At 39.4% G+C, this 19989-nt stretch overlaps 1 pseudogene across 1 annotated transcript; it reads left to right on the top strand.

Annotated features, from left to right (window-relative positions):
• The first annotated feature begins 19243 nt into the window (after positions 1-19243).
• On the top strand, positions 19244-19751 carry LOC308267202 (pre-mRNA-splicing regulator WTAP-like; annotated as a pseudogene). Its single transcript has one exon. The product of its transcript is annotated as a pre-mRNA-splicing regulator WTAP-like (transcript).
• Positions 19752-19989: the final 238 nt, after the last annotated feature.

The following is a 19989-nucleotide window of genomic DNA, read 5'->3' as shown; positions in this document are numbered from 1 at the left end:
TCTCTACCATCTTCTACTCCATTAAGATGTATGACTGCAATGTACTAATAAAAATATTTTTTAAAATTGGGTCTAGTGTGGGAGGCTGAGACAGGAGGATCGCACAGGTTCAAAGCCAGCTGCTACTTAGGCTCTCAGCAACTTAGTGAGACCCTGTTTCCAAATAAAAATATAAAATAGGTCTGGGAGTCTAGCCCAGAGGCAGAACACCCCTGGATTCCATTCCAGTACTATAAAAATAAATAAATAATAAATAAATAAATAAATAAATAAATAAATAAATAAATAACAGGGCTGTGGGTGTAGCTCAGAGGTAGAATGCCCTTGGGTTCAATCCCCCATACTATAAATAAGTAAATAAATAATAAAGATTATCTTACCTTTACCAGAGTGGATTAGAAAACAAGATCCAATTATATACTCTCTATAAAAGATGTACTTTAAAAAGACACAAGCAAGCTAGGTGTGGTGGCCTACATCTATAATCCCAGGCTGAGAGGAGGATGTAGGTTCAAGGACAGCCTGAGCAAGTAGTGAGACTCTCTTCAACCTAGCAAAACCCTATTTCCAAATACGAAATAAAACTGGGCTGGGGGTTGAATGGTCCTGGGTTCCACCTTTAGTACCACACACACACACACACACACACACACACACACACACGACAGAAGTAGGTTTTAAAGCATATGGAATAAAAAAGATATACCATTTTTTTAAATGCTTAAGCAACCTTAAGGGAAGTCACAAAATCAAATGAATAAAAATAGGGAACTAACAGAAAATAAAAATAAAAGACTCAATTCTCAGTTTATCAATAATTACATCAAATATAAATGTAAACACACAAGGCTTGCCTTGGGGGAAAATGAACACTGACTTTTTCTTTAAATCATACACAAAAATTAAATCAAACTATATGCCAGGCTGGGCATGATGGTACACTCCTTTAATTCTAGTACTTGGGAGGTTGAGACAGCAGGATCGCAGGTTCAAGGACAGCCTCAGCAAGTAGCGAAACTCTCATCAACCTAGTGAGTCTGTTTCCAAATAAACAATAAAATAAGGCTGGGGTTCTAGCTTGGAGGTAGAATTCCTCTGGGTCCAAACCCTAGTACCACACACACACATACAAAAAAAAAAAAAAAACTGTATGCCAGGTGAACCTAAAACTATAAAAATTCTTGAACATAGAAAAAATTCTTTGTGATCTTGGAATAAATAAAATTTCTTAGATTAGAATGGTAAAAACAGATTATAATGGAAAAAATGCTAAAATGCTAAATCAGATTTCAATAGCCAAAAAATATACAAATGGCCAAAAAGCATATAATAAGGAGTCAATATCAGGAGTCAATAGGGAAATGCAAATCAAAACACAATGAGATATCATTTCAAACATGCTAGGAGAGCTGGCGTAGAAGACAGTGTTGATGAGCATTAGCAAGCAGGTGGAAGACTGTGACCCCTCAGCCCCATAAGAGGTGCAGCCACTGAGGAAAACTGTCAGTGGCTCCTCGAAAGGTTAAACCAGTTACCATATAGCCCACAAGTCCCCTAGGCATATATATACTGAAGATAAACAAAAGCATATATACATATACAAACTTGTTCACAAATGTGCACAGCAGCCTTCTCTTTAACTGCCCCTAATGAAAACAGCTCAAAATCAATGAACTCCTGCTATAGTGATCAAGACAAAAGTGGAAGAACCCAAATAACTCATGTTGAAAGTAAAATGGAACAGGGATTACAACTACAAACACAACAGAACTAAAAGGATGTTAAGGGAATATTGAAAAACTTTATGCCAACAAATTGGATAACTTATTTAAAAGAAAAAAAAAGAAAAAGAAAAAAAAATTGGATAACTTAGGTGAAATGAACCAATTCCTAGAAAAGCACAACTTACTAAAATTGACACAAGAAGAAACAAAATCGATGAGGATATTTTTCTGTTAAAGGAATTGAATTTGTTATCCACAGTCTTCTCACAAAGTAAACTCCAGGCTACTTGGTTTTACTGGTGCACTTTCTCAAACAAGTAAGGAAGAAATAACATTGATCTCACAAAAATTTTTTCAGAAAACAAAACAGAAGGAAACACTGACAATTCATGGTTATAAGACTACCATGACTCTAATATCAAAACTTACAGAAAAAGGACAGCACATATCACTATCCCCATGAAGGATGTTTCCTGATTTTGCTCCTCAGGGGATATTTGACAAAAGTATTAGGAATCAAGATTTCTATAATGTTTGAAAATTTATATCATAAAATACTAAAAGGGAAATCAAGGGATTATAATTTTTTACATTCTAACAAATTTTATTTCTACCTACAAATATACAGATATATAGTAAAATATAATATCAAACCTGCTAAAACAAAAGAAAATCGATATTAATAAAAGTAATAATACAGAATATATAAAAGTTATTAACTCCTATAAAAACTTAGTAATAAAAAAAACCTTTAAATAAATTGTCTTTGGGGCTCCAGAGTGTTTATTCTTGGAAATGAAAGTAAAAAAGAGCATGATTTATTATGTTTTGAAGAGGAAAGGGGTATAAGTGACATGTTAAAATATCTTCTTAACCCATCTTTACTTAATTTCTTAAGAATTTAATAATATAATAAATTTTTCCAGAAAAGAGAAAGGTACTATATTCACATAAGACTTTTATTTGAACATAATTATTTTCACTCTTTTCTCTGATGCTGACATATTTTTGCATGGCATCATGCATTCTCATTTGTCAATAAGTATATTAAATGTTTCATGCTTACATATGTTGTTCAGTAGAAGTGAAATATATTATCTCTAGGGGATTTCTCAATAATTTCACAATTTAACAGAAGGTATTTATTTATAGTAGAATACAACACTCTAATAGTAAAGGGGAAATATGAACTCCTGAGGACATATGCCCTGTTCCTGTAGGAGAAAACTAAGACCAATAGTAACAAATTTGCCATTAGATCTACCTTAAACACCAGTCTCCAGGACTCGCTCTTCTTTCTTGGAAGTAGGGATTGATCCCAAGGGGATTCTACTTCTGACCTATACCCTATTTTTTATTTTTTATTTTGAAACAGGGTCTCACTAAGTTGCTGAGACAATCCTCCTGTCTCAGCCTCCCAAGTACTGGGATTGCAGGCCTGTACCACCATGCCCAGCCAGTCTACTCTCTTGGTAAATTCATAGTGTAAAACATATGAGAAAAGATCAGTAAGTGAGATTGTCATGCGGTGCATCAGTGATGATGACGATGATGAAGGAACAGTAATATCATCATCTTAATGCCTCCCCCCATGGCCTTGTTATCCACCGTCTCACATCAATTAATGTTTCATCTCCACTGACTTCTTATTCAAGAAGAGGAAAATTCACATAACAGTATAAACAAAGAAGCAGTGTGAGGCAAGAATAACTCAAGAGGAGGAATGGGAGATAGTTTAACATATTAAAATCCATTCTCTCTCATGTTGAAGCTAGAGAGAAACTGGTAAACAAAAGAGACCTCAGATAAAGAAGTAGACTCCAATGGAGTAATGCAGGGAAAGGGAGGCTTAAGAGAGGCAGGTGTGGGAACAGAGATGTACCGAAGGTTACAGTTTAGATAGTGCTGTGTACTTATATGAAACTATCAATACCAATCTTAATAATATATATGGGGAAGGGAAGAGAGGGGTGGGATACAGAGAGAAAAATGCTAAGTGTTTTCTGCATGCTATGCCCATTACCTCAGTATGATGTATAATTACAGTGCAGCAATAAAGACATTAAAAATGGATAAAATCTGATGGGTTAAATCTGGTAGTAATTCCAAATAGGAGCATTAAATGTTAGAAACTAGTGAAAATGGATTGGTACATATATATCTCAGCTATGCAAGAATAACGTATGATAGCCGGGCGTGGTGGCACACGCTTGTAATCCCCGCGCTTGGGAGGTGGAGACAGGAGGATCACGCAGGTTCGAAGCCAGCCGCGCTGGCGTAAGAGACCCTGTTTCCAAAAATAAAAAATAGGTGTGGGAGTGCAGCCCGGAGGTAGAAGGGCTTCCAGGAACCCCAGTACTACCAAAAAGAAGAAGAAGAAGAAGAAGAAGAAGAAGAAGAAGAAGAAGAAGAAGAAGAAGAAGAAGAAGAAGAAGAGGAGGAGGAGGAGGAATGTATGATAAAATGGGACCATTTTTAGATCTAAGTAAAATATAGACTTTTGTACAAGTACAAAATATTAAAGAAAGCAAACAAAGGGATAGAAATACATAACAAATTATTGATAAAGAAAAGTTTCAGATATATAAGGTTAGTACCTGGTTCTATGTAATTTATAGTCAATGTGGGCAAATCCTTTACATGTGTAGACTGACAGACATCGAATTGCCAAAATAAAAAATATACAACCCTGCTGGGTTTTTTTTTTAAATGGACAACCTAGGGCACAATTACACATCTATTAAGGTAAGAGTTGAAAATGAATTAAGCTCAAGATTAGAGGCACTCAATGGAAGTGCGAGTTGGAAGGTGGGAGAGTAACAGATACGGGTTTACAGTAGTACAAATTTATCATGAAAAATGTTTTCTAGTAATGAAACACATAAGAATGTTCTTTAACTTGATAATTCCATTTAGGAGACTGTATAAATAGTCATTTGAACCAGTACGTACAAAGTATTAACTGTTCTTGGTTTTGTTGTTTCAACTACATGTGGCAGGCTGGGCTGAAGCAATGGCTCTCACGCAAGTCAACACCTGGTCTGGATAGTCCAGGATCCCATCGATGGGCAGGGGCATCTAGGAAAGGTATGGAATCTTTTCTTTTCTCCTTACTTAGTGCAGGTACGGTATGCTTGAATTTTTAAAATAACAACAACAACAAAAGAAAAGTCAAACAAACAAAAACCAAAGGTAGAAATAAAGCAAAGTACTGGCACCTGGTGAGATCTAGCCAGGGGCTGGCTTAAGTCTGGAAGAGTCTTTTTCTCTCCAGGTGACCTCAGCGCAGAATCCCTCAGCCCCTCCATGTGGTCCCTTGAATCTAGGAGCTCTTAAAGGAGACTCAATGACTATTGGAAAAACTTTTATTGAGAGCCTTTATTGAACCCATCTTTCTAGAAGGTTCTGAGGCAGTCTGCGGGCTATCCCCCACCCCCTGCTGAGGAGGGAACCCAGGGCATTCTACCACTGAGATACATGGCCAAATCTTTTTATTTTTTATTTTGAAGCAGAGTCTCACTAAGTTGCCTAGACTAGGTAATGAAGAAAACGACTTTCCCCGAACACACCTGTTAATTCCATGCATGTCTTTCATCTGTGTCTTCTAGTTTATGTTTATTGTTGTTGCTGTTTTTATTGTTTGTTTTCTTTTTTCTTTTGTTGTTGTTTTGGTACTGGGATTCTACCTCTGAGCAATACCGCTAATCCTTTTTATATTTTATTGTGAAACAGGTTCTAAGTTGCTGAGCTGGCCTCAAATCTCTGATGCTCCTGTCTCAGCCTTCCAAGTACTGAGAAGACAGGAGTGCACCAATGCACCTGGCTATGTCTTTTATTTATTTATTTTGCGGAACTAGGGATGGAACTGAGGGGCGTTCTACCTCCTAGCTACACCCCCAGCCCCATTTTTATTCTTTATTTTGAAACAGGGTCTCACTGAGTTGCAAAGGGCCTCACAAAATAGCTGAGGCTGACTGCGAACCTGCTGTCCTCCTGTCTCAGCCTCTCAAGTACTGGGACTACAATCGTGAGCCACCACATCCAGTATTATGCCTTCTCCTGATGGCATTCACTCCTGCTCCATTTGTCACCCCATCAATGAATGATTGCCCATCTGGCCCTGATCACCTTTCAAGTCTATAACTCCAATGCACTCCAATGACCTCTTTATGCCTTGTATGGTAAAGAATTAATCATATCCAAAGAGAAGTATGGCCTTTGCTGTCAGCTCCTGGAGGGTGTCTAAGCCTTTGAGATGTCTTGCCTTTTAATATGATTTAGGGTAGGTACTTTGGCCCATGCAATATCAGCTTAACTTCCACAGAAGCTAGAGACTAAAAAATCTACCACTAAGGCTCAGGTGAGTTTTCCTGGTGGACAGTGCTCCATGCATCTTGTCTTACTTCATTATTGGAGAGGACAAGTGAAGACTTCACCCATGGACCCTGCCCCATCTGTCTAGCTCTTTCTCCAGGTGACCTGAATCTGTATCCTTTTGCTGTAATAAACCACAACCATGAGTGTAACAGATGCTAGTGAGTTTTGTGATTTTGTTTTAATGGTACTGGGGATTGAACCCAGGGACATTCTACCTCTGATCACACTCCCAAACCTTTTTTTTTTTTTTTTTTTAAATTGAGTCTCACTAAGATATTGAGGGCCTCACCAAATTGCTGAGACTGACCTTGAACCTTGATCCTCCCATCTTGGCCTCCCATGTACTGGGACTGCAGGTATGTGCTATACCATGCCCAGCTTCTATGAATCTTTCTAGGAAAGACCGAAACTGAAAGTGGTCCTGGGGACCACTGAACTTTGCACGCCTATAATCCTCTGAACACATCAAGGTCGTTCATTCATTTAGGTTTCCCCATGACCCTTCTCTCAGCTACGTCCCTTGAAAATGCACATTCCTAGCATGATTTAAGAGCACCTCTTTTGGGAATTCTCATTACATCTCTCAATATTAGCCCGCCCCCTCCCATCATGTGTCCATAGACCTAACAGGACATTTAGCACAAATAATCATGGCCCTCTCATCTTTGCATCCTCGGTACCCAGCAGAGGGCTTCCTGCAGAGCAGGTCCTTACTACATATGTATGGAATTACTTATGAACACAAGTATTTGAAAGAAAGCAAGGAAACCAGACAAGAATATATGCACAATGAAGTGCAATCCAGTGACAAATATGTGAGACTACTAATAAGCATTAGCAAGAAATGCCAAGTGATGTTAATGTTAATTATCTTTTTTAACCTGAAAAGGCCATTTTTCTCTTAATGTAAAAATGAGGGTAGACAGCTACAATAAAAATAATTTACCAAAGAAATACATGTATAATTGCAAGGTTAGGAATGGTAAAATATGATGTGTAAAATGTTGTTAAAAATGGGTAAATTTTCATACCTTAACTCATAAGCAGATTTATCTTAGCAATCAAATTACTTTTGGAAATAAACTTTATCATTACTTTTTTTTTTCTTTTCTTTCTGGCCAACTAATTTAGTTAACTTTTAGTGAGTTACTATAAGAAAATATTTCAGCTAGGGGTGGCAGTGCATGCTTGTAATCCCAGTACTTGGGAGGCTGAGACAGGAGGATCGCAGGCTCGCAGCCAGCCTCAAATAGGAATGGGGGTGTAGCACGGAGGTGGAATGCTCCTGGGTTCAATCTCCAGTACTGCAAAATGAAAAAGAAAATTTTTTTCAAGAATATCCTTACTCTTTCTGATGTAGGCTAACTCAAGAAAAAAAGAACTTGCAGAAGTCCACAGCAGTTATGTTGCTCTCATTATTTTATTTTAATGTTTGCTTTATTGTGTTAAAGTACCTATATGATTAGGACATATCTTTTTGGAGGCCCACATTTTGAGTACTTAGGTTTTGGTCTAAATGCATTCTACAGCTGATAACATTTCACACCAGGCTAAAGTAAAAATCGTGTAGACTGCAAGAGTTTTGGTTTCAGGAGCAGAGAGGAGGGCTTTCATGAACTTTTGCTTGTATGACAGCATTTGGAAACAATTACTGAAACTCGATGCCAACGATTGCCATTATTTTGGTGGCTGCTCAGAGGTCCTTGGCCCTAGAAGGGTTAGGAAACTGGGGCTTTGTAAATGAGCGGCAGTGTGTATACTGGTATTTTTTGGCTCTTTTAAGTTAATCACAAAAAATTGTCCTGGTTCTAGATTTTTGTCTTGTTTTTACACCAGGCAATTTTTGATAATTTATTTATTTATTTATTTATTTATTTATTTATTGGTAGAGGTTGAACTCTCTGAGCTACACCCATACTCCTTTTTATTTTGAAACAGGGTCTTGCTAAGTTGCTGAGATTGGTCTTGAACCTACAATCCTCCTGTCTTAGCCTCCCAAGTAATGGAATTATAGGTGTGCACCATCATGACTGGCTGATAATCAATCTCTTTTTTGTTTTGTCTGTTTTTGAGACAGTATTTTACTAAGTTTTTTGAGGCTGGTGATCTTCCAGCTTCAGCTTTTTGAGTAGCTAGGATTGTAAGTATATACCACCACACCACCGCACCAAGCTAAAACTTTATTTTATTTATTTTTTTGCGGGTCTGGGGATGGAACCCAGGGGCCTACACCCCCTGCCCTATTTTTTATTCTTTATTTTGAAACAGGGTCTCACTAAGTTGCGGAGGGCCTCACTAAGTAAGCTGAGGCTGTCCGCGAACCACGATCCCCTGGTCTCAGCCTCCCCAGTGCTGGGATTACAAGTGTGCGCCACCATGCCCAGCTTATATTTTATAAATAAACTTTAGCAATGTCTCTGGCAGAAAGATAATGCACCCCATAATAGTCTGAGAGACCAATCATTTATTGTCCTTGTAGCTACATTAAAGTTAAACTTCCTTTAAATGTTTCTAATCCCAGTTCCCTACCAGTAAATTGTATTCTAACTAAATCTTTCTGGTTATGCAGTCTCAATTTAGGAAAGTAACATTTCTCTCCTTTAAAAAAAAAAAATCAGTGCAAACCTTGCATGGTGGTGCATGCTTGTAAACCCAGTCACTCAGGAGGCTGAGATAGGACCACAGGTCCTTGGCCATCCTCAGCTACTTAGTGAGGCCCTCCCCACAACTTAGTGGACATTGTTAAAAAATAGGACTAGAAGTGTAGCTTCAAGGTAGAATGCCACTGGGTTCAGTCCCTGATACTACAATCAATCAATCAGTGAGACAGAAGAGACCATTGTGTTTGAAGATTGGCTAACAGCATATTCACTGGCTTCATAGGAGGCCACAGAACATGGTCAAGGTCAAAGTTGGTGGCAGTTTGTCTTTTAAACTTAAGTTTCCACTTCTGAGATGGCAACATGAGGTGTTCTGAGGACCCACCTCCCAGCATACAAGCACAGCTCCTGAAAACTATCAAAAAAAAAAAAAAAAAAAGAACACATATAAGTCTATAGAAATTGCTCCTAACCAAGCATACGGCAAGTTGGCTTGACAGAGCTCCTCTTTGGATCTAGCCAGGCAGATAGGGAGTCCTCTCCCCTCTACATTTTCCATCCCCTCCAACTCCAGTCACGAGAAAAACTTCCTGAAGTGTGCAACCAAGAGGCTGGGTGCCCCCTTCCTCCACCCAGCACTCGCTCAAGAGGATGGCGGCTCTATGCTGATGCAAATGGGGCCCCAATCACCCTGGCTTCAGCTTACTCAAAGAGCAGAAGCTACTGCCCCTCCCAGAATAGTGCTTCACAGATTTTCCCAGGAGTAGCAGTAGTTCACCAGAAAAGAGATGAAGGAAACAGTTCCAATAATGTGTGTCCATATGTGAAGGTGTCACCACCAATCTCACCAATGTTAATGTGGGAGCAGGATGGGATACGGAGGGACACACGCCAAGGGATGCGCGCATGATGAATGTGTCACTTTGACTCTCACTATGAGGTATAGTTATGATGAGCCAATAAAGTATTTAACAAAAAGAAGACAAGAAAGTTCTAAACTTTCTCCAAAGTAACTGACTTTATGCGAAACAATCTGTGGGAAAGTTCAGGCCTAAGGATGCTGTAGAAAACAGCAGCTTCTCCTAATTAAGAGCCACAGCTAAACCAGAGGCCAGGCAGTCCACCAAAGAAAACCAGGGAAGGTGACAGCTAAGAAGTGCCCTCCTGGAATCAGAACAAACCTCAAGACTGGCCTCAAAACTATCCCTGCCAGAATCTCCTGGGATCTGACTGCAGAGAGATTCACGCCCGGGGGCGCTGTTGAAAACATGGAGGGGCTTAGCAGTAGGGCGTGAAAGCAAAGGAGGCACAGGGTCTAATAGAGAGAGGAGGGAAAAGTAGTCCAAGGTGGTGTCCTCCAAGGACTGTGCCACTATAGTGGGAGAAAACAGCCTTTATTAACATAGTGTAAGAAACAACAAGAAAATACCAACAAGACCCAGGGAAAGGAAATCAGTACCCACAGATAGTAATAGTATATTGTCCAATTTTCAACAAAAATTATAAGAAATGCAAAGAAACAGGAAGCATGAGCCATACATGGGAACAAAAGAAACTGCATGTGAGGGGACCAGATGGCAGATTTAACAAAAACTTAAAGTACCCATTATCTATATGTAAAAGAACGCAAGGAAATAATGCATAAAGCAGCAAAGGAAGTTGTGCTGACAGTGTCCTATCAAATAGAGAATATCAATATAAAAAGAGGGGGATTATAAAAATGAACTGAGCTGGGTGTGGTGGCACTTGTTTGTCATCCCAGCATTTGGGAGGCACAGGAGGATTGCAATTTGAAGAGGCTGAGACAGGAGGATAGCAGGTTCACAGCCAGCCTCAGCTACTTAGTGAGGCCCTTTGCAATTCAGTGAGACCCTGTTTCAAAATAAAGACTAAAAAATAGGGCTGGGGGTGTAGCTTGAGGTAGAATGCCTCTGGGTTCCATCTCCAGTACCAAAAAAGTAAACAAACAAACAAACAAACAAACAAACCAAATTGTGTCAGTATTGGGAAAGAGCTTCAAAATGTATGAATGTGCCAGTATTGGGAAATATTGGATGTACCAGTATTGGGAAATATTTTCAAAATGTATGTGAAAAAAACTTTGGTATTAGAAAGCCAGGAGCCTAAAAGGAAAGGGCTGCAGAGGACCCAGAGCCCAGGGTGATTAGCAAGAGAATAGAGGAAGCCCAAAAACTTTGGGTCTTTTACATTTCTAAGAGAAGTGAACTTCCTCCAGGATGTGGGGGAATGCCCTGAGCCTCCAAGAGATCCCAGACTCTGATACCAACTAACACATTTTGGAGTGTAACAAAACGTGTACTGGAGACAGGGCAGATCTACAGGGAGGAATCTCCACATCAAAAGACATGAGAAAGGGTGGATCTAGGAGGGTCAGAAGACTGGTATAAAAATACTTGATATCCTAGACTTTGGTGACTTCTTTTCAAGTCATCTCCCTATACTATTTCTGGTATAGGGCTTTATTAATCTATATTCTATCTTTCCATCTTTGTAATAATAAAGTGGCTTAAGCTTGCAGAGTTTGGACTAGAGCTTTCTATATCTAGTTCAGAACAAGAACCCGCAGCTACATCTCTCTCTCTCACCATAACTGGAACAGTTTCAGGAGCCCAACAGGGTCCCCGGAACAGTTCCAGCACTGTACCAGTTCCCCCACCGTAAAACAAATGGAAATTCCAGAGATAAAAAGTAGAATAACTGAAATGAAAATTCATTAAAGGGGCTTAGATTTGAAGTGGCAAAAGGAAGAATCAGCAAACCTAAAGATTATGTGATTAGAAAAATAGAAAAATAATGAAGTCTCATAGAAATACAGGACACTGTCAAGTGCACCAACACGTACATGATGGGAGAGAGAGAATGAATGAATGAATGAATGAATGAATGAATGAATCAATGAGGAAATATTAGCAAGGGATCCCCAATAAAATTAAGACATTACTTCCCAGTAGAAACAATGAAGGCCAGAAGTGATAAGATGACCTATTAAAAACCAAAAAGAAAATAACAAAAATAGGGGAAAAGAAATCAGTATCCATAGATAGTAACAACAATATATTGAATTGTCCAATTTTGTTTTTTTTTTATACTGGGGATTGAGCCTAGAGGCAGTCTCCCTCCAAGGTACATCTCTAGCCCAATTTTATTTCTTTGGTTAAAGTAAAGTAGACCTAAATGGAAGTTTGCCATTTTCTTCATGAATTTTAACATTCTCAGTATTTATTTTGGCAATCATAGAAAATGCATATGATACCATGTAGTCTCTGAATGCTATCTTCCTACAAAGGGAGTCACCCCCATTTCTTACTGGAAAGATAAGGGTGGATGGCAGGAAGGTCATATTAATCCAATAAATTATTTTGATGACTTGAACCAGGTTACCTTTGTGTGTGTGTGTGGGGGGGGTACACGAAATGGAACCCAGGGGCATTGTACCTCCGAGCTACACCCCCCAGCCCTATTTTTTAAGCCTTTTTTAATTTTTGAAACAGGGTCTCACTGAATTATGAAGGGTCCTATTTAAGTAGCTGAGGCTGCTCACGAACTACTATCCTCTGGTCTCTGCCTCCCGAATGCTGGGATTACAAGCGTGCACTACCATGCCCAGCCCAGGTTGCCATTTACTTAATTGACTTAATTGACTTAATTTAATTTTAATTTAACTTAATTTTAATTTACTAAGTTGACTTAATTTACTTGAATTCTCTTCTGTTTCTAGGGAATAGTTCTGCAGAGTTCCGGGTTCCGTTTTCATTTCTTGGGACACTAGAGATCCAGGGCATTGTGCATGCTAGGTAAGTGCTCCTTTGCCGAGCTACACCCAAGCCCCTCTCCAGAGTTTATAAATGAGATCCTGGGATGTGTAGGAGGGTCTCTCCTTCTGGAGAGCCTCCTCAAATACAATTTTGCCTGATCACTATCATGGTGCAATGAAAATACCCAAACAAAAAACCTTTGCTCTGGCTTTTAGCTGGTTTTTATTTTGTTTTTCCTCTTCTCCTCCCCTTTTAATTTTTCTGTCCTGAGCAAGCCAAGAATTCAGCAAATACTCAAGGGGGAAATCAGCAGAGTACCAAGCTCACTCCTCCAAACCTTCAACCCGACTGGGATTCCTGTCTCCTGGAGCTAGCTGGTTTGGTGACCTTTAACTATTTCTCAATTACTGTGTGTGGTTGCCATAATTTGTTTGCGTCTCTGATTCTTAGCAGTAACTCCCTTCCTGGGCCTCTTGTCCCAGTTTGTATCAAAAAGGGCAGATTCCATAAAGAAGAAGTAGCTGTGAAACACCAACTCATTCATCTCTTTTCCTTCTGCACTGGGAGGCCCAGGTCCACAGCACCACCCAAGGCCAGCCTTCCAGCAGGAGGCTCACAACTCAGCATACAATTGTATTCATGGCGATGACTTCACAAAAACAATATCAGAAATCAGAATGAGCAAGGGGGAGTGCTGGGGAGAGGGGAACATGGAGGAAACTACCAAGCTTCCAATAACCCTTTCCCTGTGTAATCACATAGGATGAGCCAACTCCTCCAGTATTGAATTGCGACATGTGTAAATTTTGTCTGCTCAGTAGAGACTTACTGCCCAAAGTTTATACTGGGAACTCATCCTAAAGGCACCCTCTGCCCAGGACATATCATACCACCAGACTCTCAAAAGGAAACCACAGCGTAGCCCACATTTGGTAAACAGTTCACTCAGAGCAAACCCCCTCAGGGGATGGTGGGAACCTGCCTAGAATCCAGATTTCAAGATCCAGGCCAAAGGCCAACCTTATAAATACAGCTAAGTACTTATAAGTACTTATAATCTCTGCCTATCAGATTAACTATTTTTTTTTAAACACATTTTCTTTCTGAGAACTTGGCTTCTAGACTTCTGTTTGGCTGGAAGTTCTTCAATGGCTTCAAACAGATTCTGGGTACTTTTTTCTGATGTTTCTAATCATTCTTATGGAACATTGTTGTGTTGGGCTATTTTTTATTCTCTGTTGAACACTATATTTGAAAATTTGTGGAATGGGATCTTTAAAATGATGGGATATTTTTCCCCCTCCATGAAGTATTTGTGTATTTCAGGGATCTAGAGGATTACTTTAATATAATCTTAGGAATTGGGATGATTTAAGGCTATGCTAAATAAATCCCTTGTACCCCTTGTGTGTCTGTGTAAGAGTTGTATTTTGAGTTCACTTTACTTCTATGGTAGAGCTCTTTAAGGTCATAACCCAAAGCCTAGCTTTCTCCTTGACTTGGCAGGCATGGGTGTCCACTTTTTGTCCCCCTCACCTCCTGAAGCAATAAAAAAACACTGCTTGTCCCCTTAAGTGGAGTTCCAGTAGGGTTTTCATTTCAAGAGAAATAAGAGAGAAGAAAATATTAGAAAATTGTTAAATACAGTAGGCAAAACAAAAGTAGAAATACATTGGCTAAGCTTTAAGGTAAGTGTACCATAGACCTGAATTAGGTAGTAGTGGGCCTGGAAGACAACAGTTGAATATACCTGTAGTTTCTACAAAAGGAAGCAAAGGAGGCAAGAAATAAGAACTGCCGTGTGTGGAAGTTAGGTCTTGCCTGTTCTATTGTCTAATAAATCATCCATTTACATCACAGATACACAGGAGACAATATGGTAGGAGGTAAGAGAAAGTAAATGTCAAACACTAACCCAGAAAAACTTCATTCTATTATGATGCAAAGTAAAAAGAAACATGATTGATCACAATTTGCTTCTCAAAAAATTTCTGCAGGTACACTTAAAAGAACCAAAGTAGTAGCTGGGCTAGGCAGCACATGCCTGTAATTCCTGTCTGCTGCCACTACTTTCCTGGATTAGAACCATAGTCTGTTGAATACAGCAAGCCTTCGTTCACTGTCACCTGCAGGTATTATACTAAACTCCCACAGAGTGATGCCCACTCAGGGAGGCAGACGGGTAATTAGTGAGAAGGAGTACATTAGAGCACTTAACAAGTGGGAACCAACTGCTACTGGGCTCAAGAAGCTTCTGAAAGTTTGAGATCTTCAATATCATCCTCAGAAGTCACTAATGATATATCAATATGCTGTATATATATTACTGACTTACAGTCTTTGAACAGGGAGAGATTAAAAAAAAGAGAACCTGGGGGAAGATGGCGACCGAGAAAAGCGGGGATTAAGAGCCCCGCTAACAAATCTCCATTACCACAAAACCAGCGCCTTTCAAAGCCAGAAAACAACATCACCAGAGAAACAAAAAAAATCACCAGGCTCCAGAGAGAAAGCGGACTGAGAACAGAGCCACAGAGGAGATCCTCACGCCCGAGGACGCGGCTTCATGCCCGAGGACGCGGCAGCAGTGCCATACTGCCGGCGGCACCGGCGAATTCACGGGACGGCCACAGCAAGCCGAGGTGAGCCACTGCGGAACAGCCAGGCAGGATTTCTCGGCGCAGAGGGCATCTAAAGCTCCCAGTGGCTGAGCTCAGCACACGCTGCAGGGATTCAGAGTGGAAATCAAAACCAAGAAAAAAAAAAAACGCCAGCCCCATAGCCGAGGGTGTAGCAGTGGCGCCATATTGCCACCGGCGGCAACAGCACCGAATTCACCGAATTCAGTACAGCTACATCTGCGTACTCAAGAACAGTGAGTCAAATTGCGGGCCACAGCGGAGAAATCCCAGTACTGTACTCACTGGGACTTGACCCAGTGGGAGAGGGGCGGTGGCAGTGATATCACACCATAGGAGAACGTGCAACCTGGCACCCCCCACAGTCTAAAGCAGCCTCTATTGACTCTCTGGGTCGGAGACTCTGTGATACAACCCAGTAAAGGAGTAGTGGGGTCTGAGATACTACTGACTCGAGATCCAGAGCACCTTAAGTGAAGTCATAGTGACCCAAGGGAAGAACCCAGAGAAGGCACAAACTTCCGAAATCATGGGAAAGAGGAATAATACTGGAGCAATGAATGCTCACAACCCCACAACATCAGAACCCGATAAAACAGAAAATCAGAGATTTCTAGAAGATCAAATCAGGAAAATAACTGTAGAAATAATAGAGGTGCTTCGAAAAGAACTCAGAGAGAGCCAAAAAGAGATAAAGGATGCAATTAATGAAGTAAAGGCCTCAATTCAAAGCACAAACAACCAATTAGAACACATGGAGAACAGAATCTCGCTCTTAGAAGATGATCATTCCAAAAATGAATGCATAGTTTCTAATCTAGAAAAAAATATCCGACAGCAGGAATCTGATATTGAAGAAATATGGGCCCATTTTAAGAGAGCTAATCTAAGAATAATTGGAATAGAGGAGGGAAAAGAAAGTGAAACCAAAGGGATCAACAATCTCTTCAAGGAAGTAATAGCAGAAAATTTTCCAGACATAGAGCAAGAGGTCGATACGCAGGTCCAGGAAACTTATAGAACTCCCTTTAGACAGGATCGGAGAAGAGGATCCCCATGCCACATAATTGTCAAAATGACCAATGTGGAAGCCAAGCAGAGAATCTTAAAGGCAGCAAAAGCAAAGGGCTAAGTGACATTCAGAGGCAAACCAATTAGAATCACTCCAGACTTCCCAAACCAAGTCATGAGAGCCAGAAGGGCTTGGAGTAACATATTCCAAACTCTAAAAGAAAACAACTTCCAGCCAAAAATTTCCTACCCAGCAAAACTTTCTATCAAATTAGATGGAGAAATAAGAAGCTTCCATGACAAACAGAAACTGAAGGAATTTTTGTCTTCAAAACCAGCACTAGAGAAAATACTCAAAGAGATTAACTACAAAGAAGAAATAGGTAACACACATCAGAACTAGAGAAACAAGATTTTCCATCCAACAGACAACTAAGATTGGTTATCTGTGGAGATTCATTATTTATGTTAGTCTTTTACCTATCTCTAAAGGGTATTGTTTGCCTTTATTGTTGTTAATTTTTAGCATTTCTAGTTGGAATATTAATATACCTTCAGACATAGCATTTGGAAATATTTTATCCCATTCTATTAGTAACTGTTAACTCTGTTTACATTGTCTTTGGATATACAATATGTTTTTTTATTTTTAGGGAGTTTGTATACTCTTCTGTTGCCTGTGCCATTGAAATCATAACCAAGAAATCACTGCCAATTTCAATGTTGTGAGGTTTTATGACCCAGATTTTCTCCTAAAAGTTTATAGTTTTAAGATTTATATCTAGGTCTTTTATCTATTTTGAGTTAATATTTGTATATGGGATTAGGTAAGGGTCCAATTTTATTCTTTTCCATGAAATTATTATTTTTCAACAATATTTAGTTAAAAGATTATTATTCCCACCACCAAATGTTCGTGGAAACCTTGTCAAAAATAACTTGACAATATAGGGAAGAATTTAGCTCTAGGCTTTTATTTAACTCCAATGGTTTATATATCTGCCTTTAGAATAGTACTACACTGTTTCAATTATTGTAGCTTTATATGGTTTGAAATCAGAAAATATACATCTTCTAGCTTTGTTCTTTTTCAAGATCGTTGTGGGTACCTAGAGTCCATATTCCATATTAAGACAGATTTTTTTTTTCTGAAAAATAAATATATAAATATATGATAGTTTCACCTAAAAAATAGAAAAAATAGATTCTCTGGTAAGAAAGAAAGCAAAAAGAAATATTGAAATGTTATCTTTAAGTCATCAAAAGCTTGGTATCAGACAAATGAAACTGTTATGTGAGATTATCATTTTAAATTTTTGATAAATTGCCATAATACTAGATGTCAATCACTAAGCCAAGCATGGGAGGGAGGGATAGGGAGAGAATGGGGTGGGGATCGGGTGGGGGCTGACTGGGTAATGTGTGCATGTATGTCTACAAAAGTATGTATCTCACTATGATGTATGAATACAGTGCACCAATTAAAAATTAAAAAAAAATTAAAAAAAAAAGAGAACCTGAATCCACCAGTGTCAACATGGTTCATTGTGATTTAGTTGTTTATTCCAGGAAATTTGTGCCCAAGAACGATAAGGTTGTAAATAAAACAAAATATATAGAGAAAGAACAGTCTCTAATTTTCTTGTCTGCACAAGGAGTCTAACAGTTGGAAACAATGATCTGCTTCTCTGGTCAAACAGCTTGCTTCTCAAAACACTTGACTTATCAAGACTCTAAGAATCTTGCTCGCTGTGATCATGAGTCCTAAAATATTGACTTTGCAAAGTCCAGTCAGTTTCCTTCTTTGACAGATATGCTATAAACCATATGAACACAGATCCCTACAAATATCTTACTTCCCAGTTCTGAAACCCAGCTAAACATTACAAGGTGGTATGCTCTCTCATTGCAGTAAGTATTATTTAATTTTGCTTTTACTAACAGGTCATCGGATAAGTTTTGGGAAGTTCAACAATAACATGCAATTGCTTATGTAACTGTATGTACTTTGGTTGGTAGAATAATTTTTCTATGCTAGGCCAATTCATCTTTCACTAACAGGTCTATGTTGATGATGTTAATCAGTGTTGACTGGCTTTATCTTTGAGAGGCCCCATTTTAAATCTAAGAGTTCGTCAAGGAGTCCTAACTACAATCTACTACCAGATAACCCATTCATTACTCTCCGCTATTAGACCAAACTTTGAATTTTATAAGTATCAAACCAAGGAACCTGTTAGAAATATAGGTTTCTGAGCCTTACCCACAGTGATTGATTCAGGGGAATTGGTACAAAGGTTTAGAAATTGTGTGCGTGTGTGCGTGCATGAGTGAGAGAGACAGAGAGACGGGGGGGGGGGGAGGGAGGAGGAGGGAGAGGGAGAGTGGGGAATTGAACCTAGGGGCCTTCTACCTCCAGCCCTATTTTTCTTTTTTGAAAGAGTCTTACTAGGTCACAGAAGTCCTTGCTTTAAGTTGCTGAGGTGGTCTGTGATTCTCCTGTCTCAGCGTAAGTATTGGAATTACAAACATATGCCACCATGCCTGGCTCCAGAAATATCCATTTAAAAAAACACCCACGTCAAGTGTGGTACCTCTAATCTCAGTACTTGGGAGGCTGAGACAGGAGGATCACAGGTTCAAGACTAGCCTTAGCAACTTAATGAGACTCAGCAACTCAGCAAGACCCTGTTTCCAAATGAAAATTAGGGTTTGGGACATAGTTTGAATATAGAATACCCCTGAGTTCAATCCCCAGGAACTCACACACACATAAAAGCATCCATTTTGTCCTAGAGTAGGCTGTCCACACTACACTTTCCTAGGCTTTCCTCTCATAGCAGCAAATGAATGTGTATATTATGCATATATACACATCCATATTAACTATATATAACTAACATACTTATAATGAAAGTAATATCATACTAGATATAATATTAATGTGAAATACATATTATTTTCCTATGGTATGTTTTTCAGGGAACATTATATAATCTGTCTAGATCATTACATAAGATTTGCTTCCATGGCACTTTGTGGGCTGCAGCTGCTGCCTCCCCTGGAGCCCTGATCAAGGTGGCTGCCTCCCCTCGGTGGCCTGTGGTGGATCCGAGATGACCAACAAAGAACCTCTCCCAAAAAAGTTGGACTTAGTGAAACAGACTCCAAAGTTATGGCACGAGATGAACTGATTTTAAGATGGAAGCAACATGAAGCATATGTTCAAGCTTTGGAGGGCAAGTACACAGACCGTAACTCAAACGATGTCACTGGCTTAAGACAGTCTGAAGACAAACTTAAGCAACAGCAGCAGGAGTCTGCCCACAGAGAAAGCATCCTAGAAATAAGACTAGCAACCAAGGAACAAGAGATGCAAGAGATCCATCAAATCCAGGATCTCCAGCAAGTGCAGCGGCCAGTGTCTCCCAACTGAGATCAACAATGGTGGACCCAGGGATCAACTTGTGTTTTCTAAAAATGAAAGGTGAACTGGAACAGACTAAAGACAAACTGGAACAAGCTCAAAATGAACTGAGTGCCTGGAAGTTTACGCCTAATAGAGGCCTGATGTTGTTGGACTACTCGGAAGAAGAGGCCACCTCTGAACAATTCCCCTTCTAGAACATGTAGATACTTGAGAAATGTTTCTGTTTGAAGAAAATAGAGGGAGAAACAGAATTCTTTAGTCTGTGGCACACTGTGTCTTCAGACAGTTTGGAGGAATGAAACCTAGAGATTTAAAAATTATGAATTGAGCATGTAAAATTCCAGTAAAATGTAAAAACCGTGAGCATAATGACTTAGAGACACTGTATATCAGTTTTGCCAATAAAACTGTGGACTTCATGATTGTTGTTGA

This window comes from Muscardinus avellanarius, assembly GCF_963383645.1.
Source record: "Muscardinus avellanarius genome assembly, chromosome: 9".
Taxonomy (NCBI): domain Eukaryota; kingdom Metazoa; phylum Chordata; class Mammalia; order Rodentia; family Gliridae; genus Muscardinus; species Muscardinus avellanarius.
The sequence above is the reverse complement of the archived record's forward strand: the minus strand, read 5'-3'. Positions and strand labels throughout refer to the sequence as shown.